This window comes from Diplotaxodon limnothrissa, linkage group LG9 (genome assembly GCF_057381915.1).
Source record: "Diplotaxodon limnothrissa isolate DT_005_m linkage group LG9, D_limnothrissa_male_GT1.1, whole genome shotgun sequence".
In the NCBI taxonomy this organism is placed as follows: Eukaryota; Metazoa; Chordata; class Actinopteri; order Cichliformes; family Cichlidae; genus Diplotaxodon; species Diplotaxodon limnothrissa.
In genome coordinates this window covers 36,687,579-36,710,263 of record NC_140604.1, presented here as the reverse complement: position 1 = coordinate 36,710,263, position 22,685 = coordinate 36,687,579, and the positions used below count along the sequence as shown (strand labels likewise).

Genomic DNA, 22,685 nt, shown 5'->3' with positions numbered 1-22,685 from the left:
GCAGAAATAAGCACTGTTTGGGTCTTTAGAGTTAATTTTCCCCATTATAACACCTGTTCACATTTCATTAAGGCTTAAACTTTATTAAGGACGTGGCTTCTCGTTTAAGGTTCATAATGAGGTCAACATAAAGATTAACTGTAAGTGATCCACATTTTGCTCTACAGGTTCATTCTGCTGTCTCTGGACAGTTTTTAATTGATTCATTTGCAGGAGGACTTTGACCCGAGTCAGAACCTTCAGATGTGGCCCACTGGTTCTTCACAGGTGCTGTGGTGGTGCTGTTTGCTGGTTCTATGAGGTTCTCCGGTCGTTGTTTATTTCTGTTTTTTGCTCCAATAAGGGTGGGGATACACACACACATGCAGTCACACACACATGCCTTTTGGTGAGTGTGTGTGTCTCTGTGGGGTTCAGGGTATATTAATATTTCTAATAGGGCTGTTATCAGCTCACTGCCAGCTGTACACAGCAAACACACACACACGCAGGGAGGCTCCAAGGCAAATATATACACTACACACACACACACTCGGTCTGTCTGTTGTGTGATAACTCCCACAATGCCTTTCTGTGTCAAAGAGACCTGGAGGTCAAAACCACTTTTTTCTCTCTGTGCGTGTGTGTTAAAAAAATACAAGCTGTTGTAAACAACACACACAGACACACACACACGAGTGTGCAGACACACAGTTTGTGGCTTTAAAGTGAATTTGAAAAGAGATTAGACACACACACACACACACACACAGCTGCAGGTAAACACTGTTTAAAGGTGGGTGAGAGAGAAGAGAGGTTAAAGTTTGGACTGTTTCACAAATAAATGAGAGAAAAGAAAACTCAGTGTGTGTGTGTGCGTATGTGTGCGTGTGTGTGCGTGCGTGCGTGCGTGTGTGTGTGTGTTTTGGGTTAATTAGTGTGTTAAAGGGTTTATCAGCGTGTCGGCATGCAGTAGATTCACTCTTTGAACATGACTCTGTGTGTGTGTGTGTGTGTGTGTGTGTAGTGTATAAAGCCACTATCAGCATCCTGCCAAAAGCAATTAAAGCCTCATTCAGGGAGTTTAAACACATGGAGTGACTGCAGCTGAAATCCAACCAATCAGAGGAGAGGTCACACTGACACACCAGCTCCCCATTGGCCGATTTAAGTAAATGTGGGACTGCTCCTTCAAACCTGTTGGCCGGGGATTCTGCCCGACGTTTGTGTGGATGCTTTCAGAAAGTTTAACACACATTCGCCGCCTGAAATAAACCTCTGAGAGCAGGAAACACACACACACTTCCTGCTATGTGTGTGTGTGTGAGAGAGAAAGTAAATACGGTGCAGCTGCCTCTCCTCACGTCTCGGTACAGCTCGGGTAATAGAATTACTGCCTCCATCTGCGCGCGTGTGTGAGCTGGGTGTGAGGTGATTGGTTTACAGATGGTAGGGGTCGTATATTATTGGCCCACAGGTGAGAGGGGGCGGGAGGTTAACGAGCAGAAGAAACGCCAGGACACGAACGGGGGCTGTGTGTGTTTGTTTCTCTTTCTGCCTATGGTCTGATTGGACGATAGCGAGAAAGAGGAGGCGGAGCTGTGTCTCAGGTGCAGAGAGTTTGAAGCGCTCGCTCGGGCCTTTGAGAACGTGATGAAGATCAAGTTTGGCCGAGTGTTCGATCCGAGCGCCTCCACCTCCTGCAGCTCTGATTGGTCGGTTTGGTGTTCACTCACTGATTAGCAGCAGCGTTTTCTAGCACCACCACAACATGCCTCATTCACACTTTCATACAAATACTAACATTCACACTCCCATGAATGCATCAGCAGTAACTCAGGGTTCAGTGTCTTGCTTGAGGACTCTTTGGCCTGGAGCAGCCAGGGTTTGAACCGCCGACTGGTAGACGATGTACCTCCTGAGCCACACCCACCCGTGTCTTTCTCCACCCATAACCTGCACCTAAACGCAGACAAACAGAGCAGACCCCAGCCTTGCTCACAGGATCAGACCCTGAGCCGGGCCCCTTGGGCCCACTCACACCTCATACCTGAAATCTTTCTCTGCTGAATCACACACTGCTGTTTGCCCTGCAGCATGCCTCAGTTACTACAGAAACAGCAGACACACACAGCACATGCGTGTGTTTACCCTGACACACCTACAACTACACACACACAGATGTGTGACCAAAGAAGTCAGAATAATCCCTAGGAGCTCCACAGACACGTCCACACATCAGCGACGTCATTCACCTTTGAATGAAGGTGTTTCAGTGCTCACATGTATCAGCTGACAGCACGCTGACACATGTGACCATTTCACAGTCCGAGCTCTGACTCTGGGTTTTTCAGGCTATGACGTGCTGGGAACTGTGACACAGTTAATTCTGCAGAGTGGCAAAAAACAAACACAACAAACTGCTGTCATCATTTTACAGAAACAAAGAAACATGGCATTACATGACTGTAACACAGAGACGTCCAGGTCACACAGGAAACGACCATAATCCAATCATTCTGCCTCATTTCTGCTCTGCTCTACTGACTCTTTGATGTTTGAAAAATGTCCTTCAGAAAGTGATGATGAGGATGATGATGATGGTGAAGATGGTGATGGTGATGAAGATGGTGATGATGAAGATGATGGTGAAGATTGTGATGAAGATGGTGATGATGAAGATGGTGATGATAATGGTGAAGATGATGATGAAGATGGTGAAGATGATGGTGAAGATGATGATGATGATGATGATGGTGAAGATGATGGTGATAATGGTGATGATGATGGTGATGATGATGATGATGATGATGGTGGTGAAGATGATGATGATGATGGTGAAGATGATGATGGTGAAGATGAAGGTGATAATGGTGATGGTGGTGATGGTGGTGATGGTGGTGGATTGTGTTCATGTGTGACTGATGGTTTGAATGTATTATGTCAGTATTTTATGATTATATCTGAAATGAAATCAGAAAAACAAAGTGAGTCTTTTAACACCAGGAAACTGAAAACCTCATCCTGAAAACAGCTCTGATGTTTGTCAGGAAGACAAATGGGGTCTTCTAATTGGCTGTAGATGAAGGTTCAGTCAGCTGTTGGGCCGTGTTAAACATGGAGTGAGGCGCGAGCTGTGAGACAAACACTAATCAGCCGCAGACGCACAAATGGCTGATTTGAGAATAAACTCATCACAGCTTTTGTTCTCACTTGCTCTTCATCAGTCTGGATTGTTCTTGCTCCTTCCTCCTCCTTCTCCTTCTCCTCTTCGTCCTCCTCTTCCTTCCGTGATTAAACCTCATGTTTTTCTAATCGATTCTCCTCAAGGTCCATTGATCCACTGACACATGCACACACATTAAAACACTCTGGTAACCAGGAAATGAAATCAAACACGAGTCTACGCTCAGGTTAAAATAGTCTCTGTGAGGAAATCATCGTTTGAAGGTTGATCAACTTTCCCAGGAAAATGCTCTGAAAGATGGGGAAGCTACAGAGTGGCATGTGGCCACAAAGCTTTTTGTGTGTGAAACATCCAAACACACACTCAGATACCTGCTGATGTCATTCACATGGAGCTCCGCCTTCTTGGACGCTCTGTTACTACAGTGACCTCACAGCAGCCATATTATTGGTCACATGATATCATTAAAAGGCTCCAACAACACACCAAAGCTCCAGCTCAGGTGAAGCTAGCCGAAAGCTGTCACCATCCACCTGTCAAAGAGGCCACGCCCCTAATAATGCAAACGTTAAGCCTACATGTGTAATGAAGTGGCATCATCAGGCTGTGAACATGTTTATGTGAATGTGGAGTCAGTGGTACGAATCAGAACTGCAGCTTTAGCTTTTTAGTTACAAATAAGTGAAAAGTCATTAAATGTGGTTTCTTTATCGAGTCTTTATTTGTCCCAAATAAGCAAAGAAAATGTTTGACGGCTCCACAGTGACCCCACCTCACCAAACCATCAAGCGATCAATCAGAAAGTCATCTGCAGATGAAGCGATGGCAACATTGAAGCGATACAACATAACTGACAGCTGACTGAAGGAGTACTGCAGTACAGTTACCATAGAGACGCCCTTCAACCCGCACACACGCTCGCTGTAAGACGACCGATTTAAATTTCATAGAAACTTTGCAGAAAGATGAAGGGAAGTGAAAGCAGTGAGCTCGGGAGATTGACAGCTGTAGTCGTGACACGGAGATGTGAAGACACAATAATGAGAGCGCGCACACACACACACACAGAGGAAGAGGGTGCATTCAGAGTTACTGAGCTTTAACGCAAACGTCGCGCTTTTATTCTGAAGTCTTCCAATTACAGATTTCCACTGTCGACAAAATGAGCCATTTGTTCTCACACACACACACACACACACACAGATCAATTATGGATTTACTGATTTATTACACTAACGAGCACCGTTTATTTTCTTATCTCCTCTTGTCAGTGATGATTTCCTGTTGTTTATTTTTTTATTTTTTTATTTTTGTGTCCTGTCTGGCACTGTAGCAATCAGAATTATTATCTGAAGGCCAAGAAAAATACCCAACAGATTTACTTTCCAAAGTGGGCCTTTTGCTATACTGGCCCACTTGATTCTCATTGTTTATTTGATCTTTATTAGTTATTTTTATTCTAAGTTATTGTAATCAGGCCAGACTGGACTCGGGGACGGGAAAGAAAAAAAGAAGAAAAGTTCAGAAGAAAGTTAACAGAAGGAGAGGGAAAGAAAACGGAGAAATAAGATAGAGAGAAAAGACAATGAAAATCTGCTTCATCACCTTTGTCTCTTTTTTTCCCCCTCTTTATCTTTTCCTGGATCACCTGTTGAGACAAAAAGAAAACAAGCAGAAGAAAACGAGAGCAATACAATAAACAACGTCATGATGATCTATGGGAATATAACAGTAAATATTAAATATTAAACATTATTATGCAGCACATAAGATCGACAGCGCACAGTGTGCTTTGAGGTAGGAGCCAAAAAGGGTGTAGTTTGTGTGTGTGTGATCACCCGTGTGTACACCTGTGCGCATGGATGCGCTTGTTTTTAAAAGGTTCCTTCATGTAATGATCTGTTAGAGGGTGTGGGGGGGCCACAGCCCCGTCCTCCAGGGCATGAAGCAGGTATGGAGGAGATCCAGACTCCAGACATCCAGAGGCCCCCAGAACACAAGAGACCAAGGACGACCAACAGAGGGGCAGCCGCGCCACTGTCCCAGTAAGAGCTGAGGAGAGTCCCAGATGAGGGCTCACTCAGCAGCTGCGGAGCAGAAGCCAGGGGGAGTTGCAGTGACGTGCCCGGGGGCTCCGCCGGCAGCCAGCTGCTCCAGAGTGACTAAGCCCCAGGCCGAGAGAACGAGGGCACCCCACCCCCAAAGTGGCCCGAGCGAGCCCCAGGCTCCAGGCCCCGATAAGCAGCCACCAAGGAGTGAGCCGGTGTGTACCTGGACGCCCATCAACGGACACAAAGACCCACCAACGCACCGATGTCTGAGGGCGTCTGCCACCGGCAGGGGAAGTGGTGGGGGGAGATAGGCCTCCTTATCTTGGAGGGCCTGAGATGTCCCCAGAGCGGTGGCGTCTGACACCCAACCTGACATATAGACACAGACAAACAGGCACACACAGATACAAACATCCATTCCCACCCTCATGCTCTCATATGCACTTACTCCACACTCAACCAACGTGGAGACAGACATAAAGAGACGCTGTACACACAATCACACTCCCCAAGGGTACTCTAAGAACCGGGTCTAGGTACCCTTGTCCCTGGAGGGGGAAACTGCACCCAGACCCAGGTGGTGTTACCCTTTTCCCTGGGGTGGGGAGAAGCAGACCGCCCCGACTCCGCAGCAGCAGGGAGGCCCCACACTCCAGATCCCAGTTGGACGGCCAACTCCCCCTCCCAGCCCCCCCGCTCCAGCAGGCCGCAGAGAACGGGGGTGAGAGAAGACTCCAAACCTCCCTCCACCCGCTCATTGTAATGTTGATGCATGTGTGTTCTAAGGTGCATTTAAAACCCAGGAGGGCATGGAGCTACCTGCCAGAGAGCAGCAGGTAAGCGCATAGCCCCTCCTGCTAGCCCTCAATGTCTACGTGTATTTAAAATTGAGAGGTGGGCAACGACGCCAGGGGTGAGGTGTACACCCTGATGGTAATTTGGACTCCGTGTATCGTGCCCACCCCCAAGATCCTATATGTATGTGTTATGAGAGTGTGAGTAATGTGAATGTCTAAGTTGTGGGATAAAATTGAGGCAGAGGCAGCCAGAAGGGGACAGAGGGGGGAGGCATCCCCCCCCCCCTGCACCCTGGTGACACACCTTTACCCCAAGGCCCTGCATGTGTGGGTGATTGTGGTGGAGCGGGAAGAGGGAGGCAGCTGGAGATAGGGAGGGAAAGAAGGGAGGGGCAAGTGACCCCTCCCTGGGGCCAGCTCCCCCGCTGACCCAAGTAGGCACCCCCATAGTCCGCAACCCACCAGGGAAAGGGGGCCCAGACCCATCCGGACCGGGGCCCAGTACAGCAGCGCCGCCTGGCCCACAGAGCCCGGGACAGCCCACCTGACCCCACCACAGAGAAAACTGCACCCACCCTGTCATCCACTCATCTTCCAGACTACACGAGACAATAGACGCCCAGGCTGAGATCTTCCTCCATCTCTCCTGTATCTCCCCCTGCTGCAGAGAGTTCCTGAAGAGAGGAGAGCTCCTGCAAGATGTAACAACCTCCCCCACCAGTTGAAGAGCCCCCTAGGTGGCTCGATGCACTGGCGGCACCCTGCGCCAGGGCTGGGCCCCCATACACCCACCTGCCCACAACCCCGGCAACACACAAACCAGGATCCAAGCCCCCGAGACCCAGCCAGGGCCCCAGCCCAGAGTCCGGCCCGTCCCGGACCCACCCCGGGGCAGCCAGGCTACTAGGTCAGTAACCCACATCCGTCAGCACAGACCCTCCCCTAGCCCCGCTGTACGCAGCCACGAGGAAACTGTCACCTAAGAGCCAACAGAGCCCTTAATAGGCCATGACCGCTACCCCAGGTTGAGCCCTCCAAGGAAGATGCTCCTAGGGAACTCCCCGACGCCCTAAGCCTGTCCCTACCCCCACACCAATCACAACAGCAAAGGTGGGACCAAACTATGACCCTCCACCCCCGCTAGGTGATGGAGCTGATCAAAGGAGCCCAGAGCAATTGATCTGATGTGGTGGCAGAGGCTGTATCAAGACTAATGTAATCTAATAGATAATTTCTATATTGGTTAGAATTAAGATTATATTTATTTTTCCAGTTCATGAGGACTGTTTTCTTGGCTATGCATAGGGCAGTGAAAACCATATGGGCGATATTCTTTTCTGAAGTGACATTATCTAAGCTGCCCAACAAACACACTAAGGGGGAAGTTGGAATGTTACATTTCAGACACTTTGATAAGTCTTCACATATCTCGCGCCAGAACTTCTGAACTGGTGGACAGAACCAAAGAGCGTGGATATAATGGTCCGGTGAATTGGTTTGGCAGTGTGAGCAGTTGTTGGTAGACGTAAACCCCATCTTGAACATCCGATGACCTGTATAGTGCACTCTGTGTAATATTTTGTATTGAGTTAATTGAAGACTGGGATTTCTGATTAGATGAAAGGTTTTTAAGCAAATCTGAGACCAGAAGTTTAGGTCTAAGTTAACTGATAAATCCGCTTCCCATTTTGCAATAGGAAGTGATATTGATTCATCTGTTTTAGAAAGCATTCTGTAAATTTTGGAAAGTAATTTTGGGGGTTTATGAGTAAGAAATTGTTCCACACTTTGTGGTGTTTGTAGTTCAACTTGACCCGGTTTGAATTTCTTTTTTACTATGGATTTAATTTGTTGATATTCTAAAAATCTTTTCTTGTTGATCCCATATTGTGTAACTAGTCCGTCAAATGAAATAAATTCTGTTCCTTCTAGTATATGTTCTAAATATTTGATTCCTTTATCACTCCAATCTGAAAAGTTTATCATATTATTGTTTTGTAATATGTCAGGGTTGTTCCAGATAGGTGTACGTTTGCATGGGATTAATGAAGACGCCGTCAATTTTAGAAACTCCCACCATGCTATCAGAGAAGAGCTGATGTTGATGCTTTTAAAGCATTCATGTCGTTGGATGTTTGAGCTGATAAATGGTAGGTCTGAGATCTCTAGATTATTGCAAAGTGCTTGTTCTACATCTAGCCAAGGTTCATCTAAGATGGTATGTTTTAGCCATCCTGAGATAAACTGAAGCCTGTTGGCTAAGAAGTAGTGCTGAAAGTTAGGCAGTTCTAGTCCTCCTTTATCCTTGGTCTTTTGTAGTGTTTTTAAGCTTATACGTGGGGGTTTATTTTTCCAAAGGAATTTGGACATACATGAATCTAGAGATCTGAACCAATCTTGTGGCGGTTTAGTTGGGATCATTGAGAATAAATAATTTATTTTTGGTAAGACCATCATTTTTATAGCGGCAATCCTTCCCATGAGTGATATGGGTAGACATTTCCATCTAGCCAGATCATCTTCTACCTTCTTTAAAAGTGGGATATGGTTTAATTTAGTTAGATCTGCAAGCTTGGGAGAAACATTAATACCTAAATATTTTATATTTCCCGATTGCAGTGGTGTAGAAGAGGAATTATGGAGGGAGCAATTAATCGGTAGGACTGTAGATTTTGACCAGTTAATTGAGTAATCTGATATTCTTGCAAAAGAGTTTATCAATTCAATCACCCCAGAGACATTGGTTTGTGAATTTTGGAGAAAGAGTATCACATCATCCGCATAAAGGCTGATTTTATGTTCCACGTTCTTGCATTTTATGCCCTTAATTACTGAATTCTGTCTAATTGCTGCTGCTAGTGGTTCAATAAAAATTGCAAACAGTGAAGGGGAGAGTGGGCATCCCTGCCTGGTGCCCCTCAAGAGACAGAAGCTGGAGGATGTCTGGTCATTTGTTCTGACACAAGCTGTTGGGGAATTATATAATATTTTTAACCAGTTTATGAAAGAGGATCCAAAACCAAATTTGTGTAAAGTTGCAAATAGAAATTTCCAGTTAACTCTGTCAAATGCTTTTTCTGCGTCTAAAGAGAATATTGTAGTTTCTAGGTTTTTACTGTATGAGTAGTCTATCAAATTAAGTAATCTGCGTGTATTTGTTGATGAGTGCCTACCTTTTATGAAACCAGTTTGGTCAGGATGAATTAAGGGCGGGGGGTTATTTTCTCCAGTCTCTTCGAGAGAGCTTTGCAGATTATTTTAAGGTCTACATTTATAAGGGATATTGGACGATAGCTTGAGGCATATACAGGGTCTTTGCCTGGTTTTAGCAGGAGATTAATGTTTGCAGAATTCATATTTGATGGAAGTCTGCCCTTTTCTTTGATTTCCAACAACGTTCTGTAGAAAACTGGTGCTAGAATCGACCAGAATTCTTTGTAGAATTCTGCAGGAAAGCCGTCTGGACCTGGAGCCTTATTATTGGGCATACTTATCAGGGCTTCCTGGAGTTCACCTGGTGTCAGTGGTGAATCCAGTGCCATTGCTTGAGTGTCCAATAATTTTGGAAGAGTTATGTTGTCCAAAAACTGATCAATTTCTTTTTTAGATGGGTTTATTTGTGGTGAATACAACGTTTTATAGAAATCCCTGAAAATGTTGTTTATTTGTATCGGTTCATCATCATCATCATCATCGTTTATTTGTATAGCACTTTAAGAACACACCAGGCAGACCAAAGTGCTGAACAACACAGATCAAAACAACAACCAAATTAAAAATACCATAAAATCATTACAAACAATAAAATAAATAAGAAGGTGTCAGTTTCCTACAGAGTTAAAAGCCAGGGAATAAAAATAGGTTTTCAATCTGGACTTAAAGACCTGCACTGATGACGCTTGTCTAATTTGGAGGGGAAGGTTATTCCAGAGCATCGGAGCCGCAATTGAAAAGGCACGGTCTCCTCTGCATTTCAGCCGCGACTTAGGGACCGACAGCAGCAGCTGCTCAGCTGAACGGAGCGAGCGAGGAGGAACATGTGACTTCAGCAAGTCAGTTAAGTACACAGGAGCCAGACCATTTAAAGATTTAAAAACCAATAAAAGGACCTTAAAACGAACCCTAAAATCAATGGGAAGCCAATGCAAGGAAGCCAGAACCGGAGTGATGTGATCGAATTTCCTACTACCGGTTAAAAATCGCGCTGCCGCGTTTTGCACTAACTGCAGGCGTGACAAGGTGCCCGACCCGACCCCTATTAAAAGGGAATTACAATAGTCCAGACGTGAGGTGATAAAAGCATGAATAAGAGTTTCCAAATTGGGTTTGGAAAGGAAAGGCTTAACCTTCGACAGGCGTCTGAGGTGATAAAAAGCTGATTTTACCACCCCACTTACATGACCTTCAAAAGTAAGCGCAGAATCAAGTTTAACACCAAGATTAGTGACTGAACTTTTCAGATGAGAGGTCAAATCACCAAAATCAACATCTGGAGAATCAGTAGAACGATGCGGGCCATATAAAATTGCTTCCGTTTTGCGACCATTAAAATTCAAAAAATTATTTGCCATCCATAATTTAATATCGCTAAGACAGTCAAGCAGTGATTGACATGGGGAGGTATCCAAATGACTAAAAGGTAAGTAAAGCTGACAGTCATCGGCATACAAATGAAATGACACTCCGTGTTTACGAAAAATCGCACCAAGGGGGAGTAAATACAGCGAGAAAAGTAATGGCCCAAGGATAGATCCCTGGGGTTCATATATTGTGTTCCCAGATGAGTCTTGAACAGCACATATAGTTGTTTTTTCTTTATTTATTTTTAGCTGGTTTGCTAGAAATTGACTGGATTTATTACCATGTTCATAATTTTGTAAGTGTAGTCTCTGTACTAAGAATTTTGTTTTTTTATCAATTATCTCATTTAATTCTAGTTTTGTTTTGCGTATTTTGTTCAATGTTTCCTGATCTTGGTGGGACGCGTAGGCTTCTTCTAGTGATTTGATGGTTTTTTCTAATTCCTGAATATTTTTGTTTTCTTTTTTCTTTTTATGTGATGAGAAAGAAATTATTTTACCTCTCATCACAGTTTTCCCTGCTTCCCATAGAACAGAAGCTGATGTTCCGGGAGTGTCATTATAGTCTAAATATGAAGTCCACTCTTTTTTAAAATATTTAATAAAGTCTTCATCTTTAAGCAGTGATGTATTAAATCTCCAGTTGTTACATGGTGTAGTATTATTCTTGTGCATTAGTGTTAAAGCTACAGGAGCATGATTGCTGACAGCTATAGGGTGAATCTCAGTGTGTGAGATGTCACTCAGCAGTGAGCTGCTGACCAAAAAATAATCCAGACGAGAGTAGGAGTGATGGACATGTGAGAAAAAAGTATATTCCTTACTGGTGGGGTCAAATCAAATCAAATCAAATCACTTTTATTGTCACATCACATGTGCAGGAACATTGGTACAGCATATGTGAGTGAAATTCTTGTGTGCGAGCTTCACAAGCAACAGAGTTGTGCAAAATACAATAATGTAAACAAGCAAAATACAAGAATGGCTACATCTGAAACTAATAAATATATGTACAATATATAATAGTATATGCATTTCTGGATGTGTATACTAAATATTTTTCTACGTGTGTGTGTGTGTGTGTACACATATTTTACAAATTAAATAGAGTAAACAATAAATAAAATATATAAAAATATACAGAGTGAGACATGTGCAAAACAGTGGCATTACTGTACAGTATGGAGTGCATAATGTTAAAGTTCCAGTAGTGAAGCTGAGGTGTCTATGACGTGTTCAGCAGTCTGATGGCCTGATGGAAGAAGCTGTCTCTCAGTCTGCTGGTACGGGACCGGATGCTGCAGAACCTCCTTCCTGATGGAAGCAGTCTGAACAGTTTATGGCTGGGGTGACTGGAGTCCTTGATGATCCTCCCCGCTTTCCTCAGGCACCGCTTCCTGTAGATGTCTTGGAGGGAGGGAAGCTCACCTCCAATTATCCGTTCAGAGCACCGCACTACTCGCTGGAGAGCTTTGCAGTTGTAGGCGGTGCTGTTGCCATACCAGGTGGTGATGCATCCAGTGAGGATGCTCTCAATGGCACAGTGATAGAAGGTCCTGAGGATGCGGGGGCTCATGCCGAATCTTTTCAGTCTCCTGAGAAAGAAGAGGCATCTGCTGCGCCTTCTTCACTGTTTTGTTTGTGTGTACTGACCACGTAAGATCCTCAGCCAGATGTACACCAAAGAACCGGAAGCTGCTCACTCTCTCCACAGCAGCGCCGTTGATGGTGATGGGGGTGTGTACTTCTCTGCACCTCCGGAAGTCCACTATCAACTCCTTTGTCTTTGCGACGTTGAGGGTGAGATGGTTGTCTTGACACCAGTGGGTCAGGGCGCTGACCTCCTCCCTGTAAGCCGTCTCATCACCGTTGGTGATAAGACCCACCACTGTAGTGTCGTCCGCAAACTTCACAATGATGTTGGAGCTGTTAGTGGCCGTGCAGTCGTAGGTGTAGAGTGAGTACAGGAGAGGGCTCAGTACACATCCCTGTGGAGCACCAGTGTTCAGTGTGACGGGGGATGAGGTGATGCTGCCCAGTCTGACCACCTGGCGTCTGTCAGACAGGAAGCTAAGGATCCAGCTGCAGAGGGAGCTGCTCAGTCCTAGATCCTGCAGTTTCCTGTCCAGCTTCGAGGGAACGATGGTATTGAATGCTGAGCTGTAATCTACAAACAGCATTCTCACATACGTGTCTCTCTTCTCCAGGTGTGACAGGGCAGTATGTAGTGTCAGGGCTATGGCATCATCAGTGGACCTGTTGTGGCGGTATGCGAACTGTAGAGGGTCCAGTGAGTCGGGTAGTGCAGAGCAGATGAAGTCCCTGACCAGCTTCTCGAAGCATTTGCTCACGATGGGGGTCAGGGCTACAGGTCGCCAGTGGTTCAATGAGGAGATGGTGGAGGATTTGGGTACAGGGACGACGGTGGCCATTTTGAAGCAGGCTGGGACTACAGACAGAGAGAGGGAAAGGTTGAAGATGTGCGTGAACACTCCAGCCAGCTGAGCCGCGCATGACTTGAGGACGCGGCCGGGAATCCCGTCCAGACCAGTAGCTTTGCGTGCGTTCACCTTCCTGAAGCACTTCCGCACATCCTCCTCAGACACAGTGTGCGCACTGACGTCATCCGCGGTGCGCACACTGTCCGGTCTCGTGGTGTTCGCTGTGTCGAATCTAGCGTAGAATACGTTTAGATCCTCACACAGAGAGGCCGTGGTCTGCGGTGTGCTGGTTTTCCCTCTAAAGTCTGCGATCGTGTTTAGTCCCTGCCACATACTCCGAGGGTTGTCAAACTGTTGCTCCACCCTGTCCCTGTACTCACGTTTGGCTGCTTTGATCGTCTTCCGGAGTTGGTAATGTGCGTGTTTGTAGTCCGATGTGTTCGCGGAGGCAAAGGCGGTGTTCCGTGCCGCGCGAACATCTCCGTTAATCCAGGGTTTTTGATTTGGGAAGGATTTAACTGTTCTGGATGGGACGACATCTTCCACACATTTCCTGATAAATCCACAGACTGAGTCTGTGTACTCATCAATGTCCCTAGCAGCCACGTGAAACATTTCCCAGTCCGCGTGATCAAAACAGTCCCGCAGCGCAGACTCCGATTGGTCCGTCCAACAGTGCACCGCCCTCCGGGTTGGAGCTTCCTGTTTCAGCTTCTGCCTGTAGGCGGGCAGGAGCAGGATGGAGCGGTGATCTGATTGGCCGAATGGGGCGCGGGGGAGGGCTTTGTACGCATCCTGGAAAGAGGTGTAGCAGTGGTCGAGTAGCCGATTTCCACGAGTGTTAAAGTGGATGTGTTGGTGGAGTTTTGGTGAGACTTTCTTCAGGTTTCCCTTATTAAAGTCTCCGGCTGTGATAAACGCTGCCTCTGGGTGTGCGGTTTCCTCGCTGCTGATCGCGCTGTACAGTTCCCTGAGTGCACGGTCAGTGTCGGCTTGTGGGGGAATGTAAACAGCCGTAATAATCACTGCTGTAAATTCCCTCGGTAGCCAGAATGGCCGGCACTTAATCATCAGGTACTCCAGGTCCGGTGAGCAGAAGGATTTGACCGGGTGCACGTTTGCATAATCACACCAGCTGTTGTTGATCATGAAACACACACCACCGCCTCTGCTTTTCCCAGTAAGATCCTGTGACCTGTCCGCGCGATGCACGGAGAACCCCGGTAGTTGTATTGCGGAGTCTGGTACCTTGTCCGATAGCCAGGTTTCTGTGAGGCAGATCACGCAGCAGTCCCGCATCTCTCGCTGGAATGAGATCCGTGCCCGAAGCTCGCACAGCTTGTTCTCCAGAGACTGCACATTAGCCAGTAATAAACTGGGTAACGGTGGTCTGTTAGTGCGCCGTCTCAGTCGAACCAGAACGCCAGATCTTCTCCCTCTGCGTCGGCGTTTGCGGCCTCCAGGGCCAGAGAACAAAGGCGTCTCAGGTGAGATGAATGGGGGGTCTGCGAACGGAGCGTCCGTGTTGCAAAACTTGAACTCCGGAAAGTTATAAGAAAGTCGGTCTTTTATGTCCAGTAAGGTTTGTCGGTCGTACACAAGGAGACATGTGCTACTCGCGAAAAAATGAAGGAAAAGTAAAATTAAACACAGAAAAAAGCTGTTGCTTGGGGGAGCTCGCGACGAGGCTGCCATACTCTGCGCCATCTTGACTGGGGTGAAGGGAGCGCCATGCATCGCAAAGACCAAAGTCGCTCATATACTGTTTGATTATATTTGTGGACTGCCAATTACGCTGAGTTCCTGCTGTATGGAGCCTATCCATGTCTTCATTTAGTCCAAGGTTGAGGTTGCCTCCAAGAACAAGTGTGCCATCTAAGTGTTCAGAGAGTGCACTGAAAAAACCGTGAAAGAATGAGGGATCATCAACATTTGGACCATATATACTTGCAATACATAGCTTTTTATCAAGTATAGATAGTTTAATGATTAAGAATCTGCCCTCTGGATCTATAACTGTATCGAGTACTGTGAAATTAATATTTTTATGTATTAAAATTGCTACTCCCCTTTGTCTAGAATTATAACAAGCTGAGAACACATTGGGAAACTCAGGTGTTTTAAGTTCATTCGAACCTCTAAGAGGTCTGTGGGTCTCTTGTAATAGGACAACATCTGCCTGCAGTTTTTTGAGTTGGTTAAATATTTTTAACCTCTTTTCTCTGGAGCCAGCTCCATTTATATTCCATGTAATGAACCTCAGTGCACCCATAGATGTGTGTGTATAACTAGGGATGTACGCTGTGTGTGTCGCTTAGACAGGTGGAAAGAATACATCACTTGTTCATAAATAAAGAGAAGGAGAGAGAGAAAAAATGTGTGGCGAGATGCTCCCTGAGTCTGACTATGTGTGTGCATATTTACTAATATGAGTACGCTTGGCTTAAGTGTGTGTATCCTGTAGGTCTGTGTGCACTGTCTGACTGATGTAAATGTGCTGCCGTTGAGCGCGTGATTGTGCGTGATCGTGCTGTGCGTATAATGTCGAAATAAAGGATGTTGTTTGTGGATGAGTCTGGAAGCAGGTGATCGAAGCAGTGAAAGAAAGTAAAAAAGAAAGAAACCAAGGACAAGGGTGAGCAGCATAAAAAGAAGAGGGGGAAAAAGAGAGAAAAAAATTAGAAGGAAAAAAAACCCCCAGAAACATTTCAATCAAACCATTGATGAACCATTGGTGTTAATTCTGCGATCATATCACACTTAAGATGCGATTTGATACCGGTAAGTTAAACAGATGTTAATACAAGTTAGCGTGAGTGGATAGGGAAAGGGTGTAGCGGATTCTTATCTGGTGTGAGGTTAATACAGCCACCGAGTGATGTTGGGGTCGCAGTGAAGCTGTCCGTCCACGTACAGCCGGTCCACAGCGATGACAGCGCGGGAGCCCTTCTGGATGAGGCCGCGTCGGATTGGGAAGAGGACCCTGTGTCGTTCCAGGGGAACTGGTCGTTCACGCTGAAGTCGATTCCTTTTAATTTCCTGCCGTGGCTTTTCACCTGTTCCTTTTGTTTGAAGTGGCCGAATTTGGCCACAATAGGACGTGGTCTCCTGGCCGGCGACCTCACGTCCCCCAAGCGATAAGATAAGATAAGATAAGATAAGATAACCTTTATTAGTCCCACACGTGGGAAATTTGTTTTGTCACAGCAGGAAGTGGACAGTGCAAAAGTTATGAGGCAAAAATTAGAATACAATAAGAATAAATACAGTACACAACTGTACAGAATAGAATAAAATAAAATACTATATACAGTAGAATAAAATAAAATAAATATACAATAAGATAAAAATAGAATACAAATACAAATACTATATACAACTGAGTAAAAATACAACGATGACAGAAAGGATTATTGCACTTAGTATTATTGCATATGTATGGATGTGTGTGCTTGATCAGTTAAAGTCTTTATTATGGAGTCTGACAGCAGTGGGGAGGAAAGACCTGCGAAATCTCTCCGTCCCACACCGTGGGTGCCGCAGTCTCCCACTGAAGGAGCTGCTCAGTGCTGTCACAGTCTGCTGCATGGGGTGGGAGACGTTGTCCATCAGGGATGACAGCTTAGCCGCCGTTCTCCTGTCACTCACCACCTCCACTGGGTCCAGAAGGCATCCTAGAACAGAGCTGATGCACTCTATCGAAGGCGATGTTCTTTACGGTGTCCTCCGGCATGTAATCTTGGAGAGCGTCTAAACTCTCCCCGTTGTCCTCCAGGGTGTTAGAGATGATAGGACAGATGTTGTTAGTTATATGACAATTGATTAGTATATTTGGTAATACTGAAGCTTAAAGAAACTTTGTTCAATTCTAAACTACCATTCGCTTTAATTTTCCGCCAAAATCTCCGGCGTCTGACGTCAGTTACAACCAGGGGCGGATCTAGATTAATTTTCTTAGGGTGGCATGAGGGTGGCAAAGAAATCAAATGGGGTGGCAAAATCAAAGCCTTTTTTTTTTCCCCAAACATACGCAGGTGGTTACACATGGTTAAAATGATTCAAATGCAGTAAGTATACACGTTTTTCATATAAATATAGTCTATAACTTAATTATTGTCTGTAGCCCACATAATTACATACTATAGTTACATAAAACATGGTGATGGTATGTACTGTATAGCCTGTATAATAAATAAATATGTAGCCCAATAAGTATAAAATCCAGAAAGCTACACAACAACAGGCGTTTCATTTACAAACACAAGTCTAACTTAAGTTTCACACTGTTTTTGTTAGAAAACAATCACATTGTTACAGCTTAAATAGAAAAAAAATTACAAAATTACATTAACATTACACAAAATGTCAGAAATCTGCACTGTCATGAGCAAAAATTTAAACCTAATTTTTCATGATTTGTTGCATTAACCCACTGAGGTCTGAAATACAACCGGACATTTTTGACTCGTTTTGAGTTTACGTTTGTATTTCACCCTCAGATTGTTTCATTTTATTTTTTTTCCCCGTTGCCTTGTTTGGTATCTTTTCAGCTCAACTGAATTTAGTTGTTTTTTCACTGACATACTGCATTAGTATTACTGATCTGAAATCACACAAAGAACCTAAAATCTTAGCAGTATTTATTACTGTAAACAAAAACCACAGACATGTTGAGTAAATTTTTATAACTTGAAATGCAAATATAAAATGTACATTTTGTAAACATAAACAACTATTTATCTAAAAATGCAGCCAATACACCGTTTTTTTTTTTTCATTTTCTAAAACCATTTAAAAATATTACTAAAACTAAAATGAGAGAACAATCAGGTGTTGCAATAAGATGCCCCACAAATGATGTGTGCCAGTAAAAAACAAGTTTGTCCACCAAAAGACAGAAGAGCACAGGGACAAACCTGCAGGCCTGACAACAGCAGGTGTATCACTCCGCTGGTTTTCTACTTAGTGACAGTGTTTACGTTGCAAATGTGCATTTGTGACATTCATTAGTGCCCTCACTCACACACTAAACAAAACGACTACACAACAGAACAACTACACAAGATACCACAACACACTAAGTAAACACGCCACGCTAAACGTCACAAATCTCCCACATCTAAACTCTCTCTCTCTCTCTCTCTCTCTCTCTCGCTGTCGTTACCGTCACTCCCAAAACTTTCCCCTCTTCCTAAACAACCAAATCCCACATGTGGACTGTTTTTTTAAATTGGTCGACATGGTGCATTTTTCCACTGATAGGAAAGAGGTGGCTTTTTTCCTTTCTTTACTGTTTTCACGCTGTCCTTAGAAAACGCTTAAAACACACACACACACAAACGTGACGACAGTATTTAGAAAAAAGCGTGGCTGATATATATTATCCTAACTCTGGATTTACTGGCCTGTAATTAAAATTTAAAAACTTTGAAGTCCGAACTTTCAATGTTGGCTGAAACAGAGACTCAGCGTGGCTTGTTGCTGTGTCAGCTTACATCAGTCATGTGATTTGGAGGTGCAGCGTGTCCGTGGACCACAGAGGGTTAATAACACTCACCTTCCTTCCATTTCCACAGTGTAACATCCACCTGCCTGTGTGAAATCTGAAATTCCCATGGTGTTGTTCAAAATGTGCTCTGGCACAATCATAAGCATCGCTTGCTACTGAAAACAAGAAAAAAGCCGGTCCACCTATGGGCTGAACCATTTGTTAATGGTGCAGGGGGGGAACACTATGCAATATATTCAGTTTTAGCATTTATATTCACTGTTGACTGTAACTACGCTCAAACTGTTAATGCTATCTTATTTTAATAAACAACACTGTCATATGCAAGACTGGGGTGGCACTTGGGGTGGCAAGGGATCATTTTAGGGTGGCACTTACCACCCCATGCCACCCTTCTATATCCGCCCCTGGTTACAACATGAGTCGCTTACCCTCAGGGTAAGCATCCCTGTGTCCTCAGGGATGTGTCCTCTCGCCACTGCTCTACTCCCTCTACACTTCAGACTGTGTGGCCATCCATGGCTCCAACACCATTGTGAAGTTTGCTGACGACACAGTGGTGTTGGGTGCCATCTCCAACAACGATGAGGCGGCCTACATGGATGAAGTGAAGAATCTGGCATCGTGGTGCCAGGACAACCACCTCCAGCTGAACGTCAGCAAGACCAAGGAGCTGGTGGTGGACTTCAGAAGGGGTCAGCACAGAGACTACAAGCCCATTATCATCAATGGAGCTCCAGTGGAGAGGGTGCAGTCCTTCAAGTATCTTGGTGTCCACATCTCCTCAGACCTGACATGGGCTGCCCACATTCAGGTCCAGACCAAAAAGGCTAGGCAGCGCCTGTATCACCTACGACAACTGAGGAAGTTCAGGGTCTCTCCAAAGATCCTCAGGATTTTCTATACAGGCGCTGTGGAGAGCATCCTCACACAGAACATGACATCGTGGTTCGGGAACAGCTGTGTGAAGGACCAAAAAGCTCTCCAGAGAGTGATCCGTACAGCAGAACGCTGCTGCAGGATTGCTCTCCCCCCGCTTCAGGACACCTACACCAGGAGATGCCGGACTAGAGCAGAACAGATACTGAAGGACCCGTCCCATCCAGGCAACAAACTGTTCCAACTTCTGCAATCTGGTAGAAGGTTCCGCATCTTCCGGGCAAGGACAGAGAGACTCAAGAGGAGCTTCTATCCCCAAGCCATCCGTGCCCTAAACACACACACCCGCCCTCTCACATCATCTATAATTGACTGAGACAGGACTCTTCCAGACACTAAACCAAGGCACAATGTACATTTCAATTCCTTTAATTTTAAATATGTTTATATTGTCTATCCTGTAAAATAGTCAGATGTCTATTCATATTAATGTACAGAATTCACCTGCTTGCTGCTACTACTGCACATTCACCCAGTGTATAAAAACACCCAGCACGCCCCTGCGGGCGGTTTATCCTTCAAGCTCGGGTCCTCTACCAGAGGCCTGGGAGCTTGAGGGTCCTGCGCAGTATCTTAGCTGTTCCCAGGACTGCGCTCTTCTGGACAGAGATCTCCGATGTTATTCCCGGGATCTGCTGGAGCCACTCGCCTAGCTTGGGAGTCACCGCACCTAGTGCTCCGATTACCACGGGGACCACCGTTACCTTCACCCTCCACATCCTCTCGAGCTCTTCTCTGAGCCCTTGGTATTTCTCCAGCTTCTCGTGTTCCTTCTTCCTGATATTGCTGTCATTCGGAACCGCTACATCGATCACTACGGCCGTCTTCTTCTGTTTGTCTACCACCACTATGTCCGGTTGGTTAGCCACCACCATTTTGTCCGTCTGTATCTGGAAGTCCCACAGGATCTTAGCTCGGTCATTCTCCACCACCCTTGGGGGCATCTCCCATTTTGACCTCGGGACTTCCAGGTTATACTCGGCACAGATGTTCCTGTACACTATGCCGGCCACTTGGTTATGGCGTTCCATGTATGCCTTGCCTGCCAGCATCTTGCACCCTGCTGTTATGTGCTGGATTGTCTCTGGGGCATCTTTACACAGCCTGCACCTGGGGTCTTGCCTGGTGTGATAGACCCCAGCCTCTATGGATCTTGTACTCAGAGCTTGTTCTTGTGCTGCCATGATTAGTGCCTCTGTGCTGTCTTATATACACATATATATACTATATGTGTGTATATATATATATATATATATATATATATATATATATATATATATATATGTATATATTAGGGGTGCAACGATACACAAAATTCACGGTTCGGTTCGGTTCAATACTTTGGTGTCACGGTTCGATATTTTTTCGATACAAAAAAATGTTCATGCATTTTTAATTTGTCATTTATTAAAATTATAAATATATATTTTAACTCAAAAGTACAGTTTTTAAATTTAACCCTAACCCTTGTGCGTGTTTTTTATTTTGACAGCGAATGCGCACCTGCGGACCACTTATGTGCAGCCCTGGTTATTTAGCTCATCATATCGCAGCCACAGAAATTCTTTTGTCCATGAAACCATAAAGCTGCACTTTCTTATAGTCTGATTTGTCATAACTTCTCCGTTTTGTGGTAAGCTTTTCTTTGGCTGTCACTTCTTCACCCTGACCTGTCTTATTTGGCTCAGCAGAACTGAAATGCTTTTACACGCTCACTCACATAAGCTCAGCGATTCTCTGCGTGATCAACCTCTCACATGTTTAAGCTTGCTGCGGGAGATTTCACTTGTCATGTTTGCATAGTAAGCTAACGATTGATAAGACGATGTCAGAGGAATTGGTGCACAAATTATCATCACTCACAGATCAGTGCTGTCGCTCTCTATACACAGTTCGCACGATTGCAAAGTGAAAGCAAAAAAACAAGCGCAAATTCAAACGCGACTTCAATATGTCACATATTGACAGTGGCTCACCGATGCCAATGACATAATTACCCAGCTACATTTCTGAAAGAATGCAAAAGCATTGACATATATTTTTCCTACAATAGCCCGACGGGCAGGGAAGAGAAAGATTTTGGTACCCCGACTGAAAAAAATCGCTAGCTCCAGGACGTCGGGCTAGCGATATTGCGAGCCCTGTATCTGATTGAGGAATCACTCATCTTTGGAAAAGAGAGTTTATTACAGAGAAATGTCTCTTTCCAAAATAAAAGCTATACTATCCGCTTCTTCTGGGCTATATTCTCAGCAGCATAAGGAGAATCATGTGCTAACAGCTGTCTAAATGACTCGGCTAAAGTTAGTAGCATGCTTGCTTTTTTTTGTCTGCTTCCACTTGTCTTTGCACTAGGATGATGTCGGCGTAAATGTGCAGTCATATTCGTTGTGTTCCCACTAGTGCTTTCAGGTTAATCTCGTTGAAATGACCTTAACGCCACAACACGGCAAATCTCCGTTAACGAGCTACCGCCGATCACTCCGTGCATGGGGCTAGACGGCCAACACGTTAACGAGCTAACTGCGCTAACACACTAGTTCCCACCCATGTAATTGAGCATTGCATGGCACATCCAACATACTGTTTTACTTTAGTCCATGACTCGCTTACCTTCAGGGTCATACGTCACATGAAAACCAAAATAATTCCAAACGCCAGATCTGAATGAGGTTCAATTTGCCTGTTGCAAGTAGAGCTTAACTTCTGTCTCGCTAGCTTGCCCTGCGCTCTTCCTCCTGACTATGCTGTCTGTGTTGAGCGCTCAGTGGATCTGCGCTCGACAGTGCAGCCTAGGCGGAGTAGTCGAACACAGATTCACTGAGCGCTCAACACAGACAGCATCGTCAGAAGGAAAATTGATAAAAGAAATTACAAATGTTGTATTGTTCGATACATATGCGTACCGAACCGAAATATATATATATATATATATAATGTTCTTCCTCTACACCCCCCCCCCCCAATTTTTGCACATGTCGAGGAGCGTGTCAGGCTACATTTCACTGTGTGTTATACTTGTATAACTATGCATGTGACAAATAATAAAGAACCTTGAACCTTGTCCGTCACTTCCGTCCTTCACTATTCTCACTTCACCTATTTGTCACATACTGACAAATAGACTCACCTTTCCTGTTGTTTCATCTCTTTCCCACCGTCTTCACTCCTTTTCATTTTCTCCATCCTGTGACCTCACACA

The 22,685-nt window shown here is 45.0% G+C and overlaps 1 protein-coding gene across 7 annotated transcripts in view; it reads left to right on the top strand.

The window, feature by feature from the left end:
• Positions 1–22,685, top strand: part of LOC146626065 (receptor-type tyrosine-protein phosphatase mu-like) — a 226,007-nt gene that overhangs the window by 45,508 nt on the left and 157,814 nt on the right. The gene's annotated exons all lie outside the window — the stretch shown is intronic.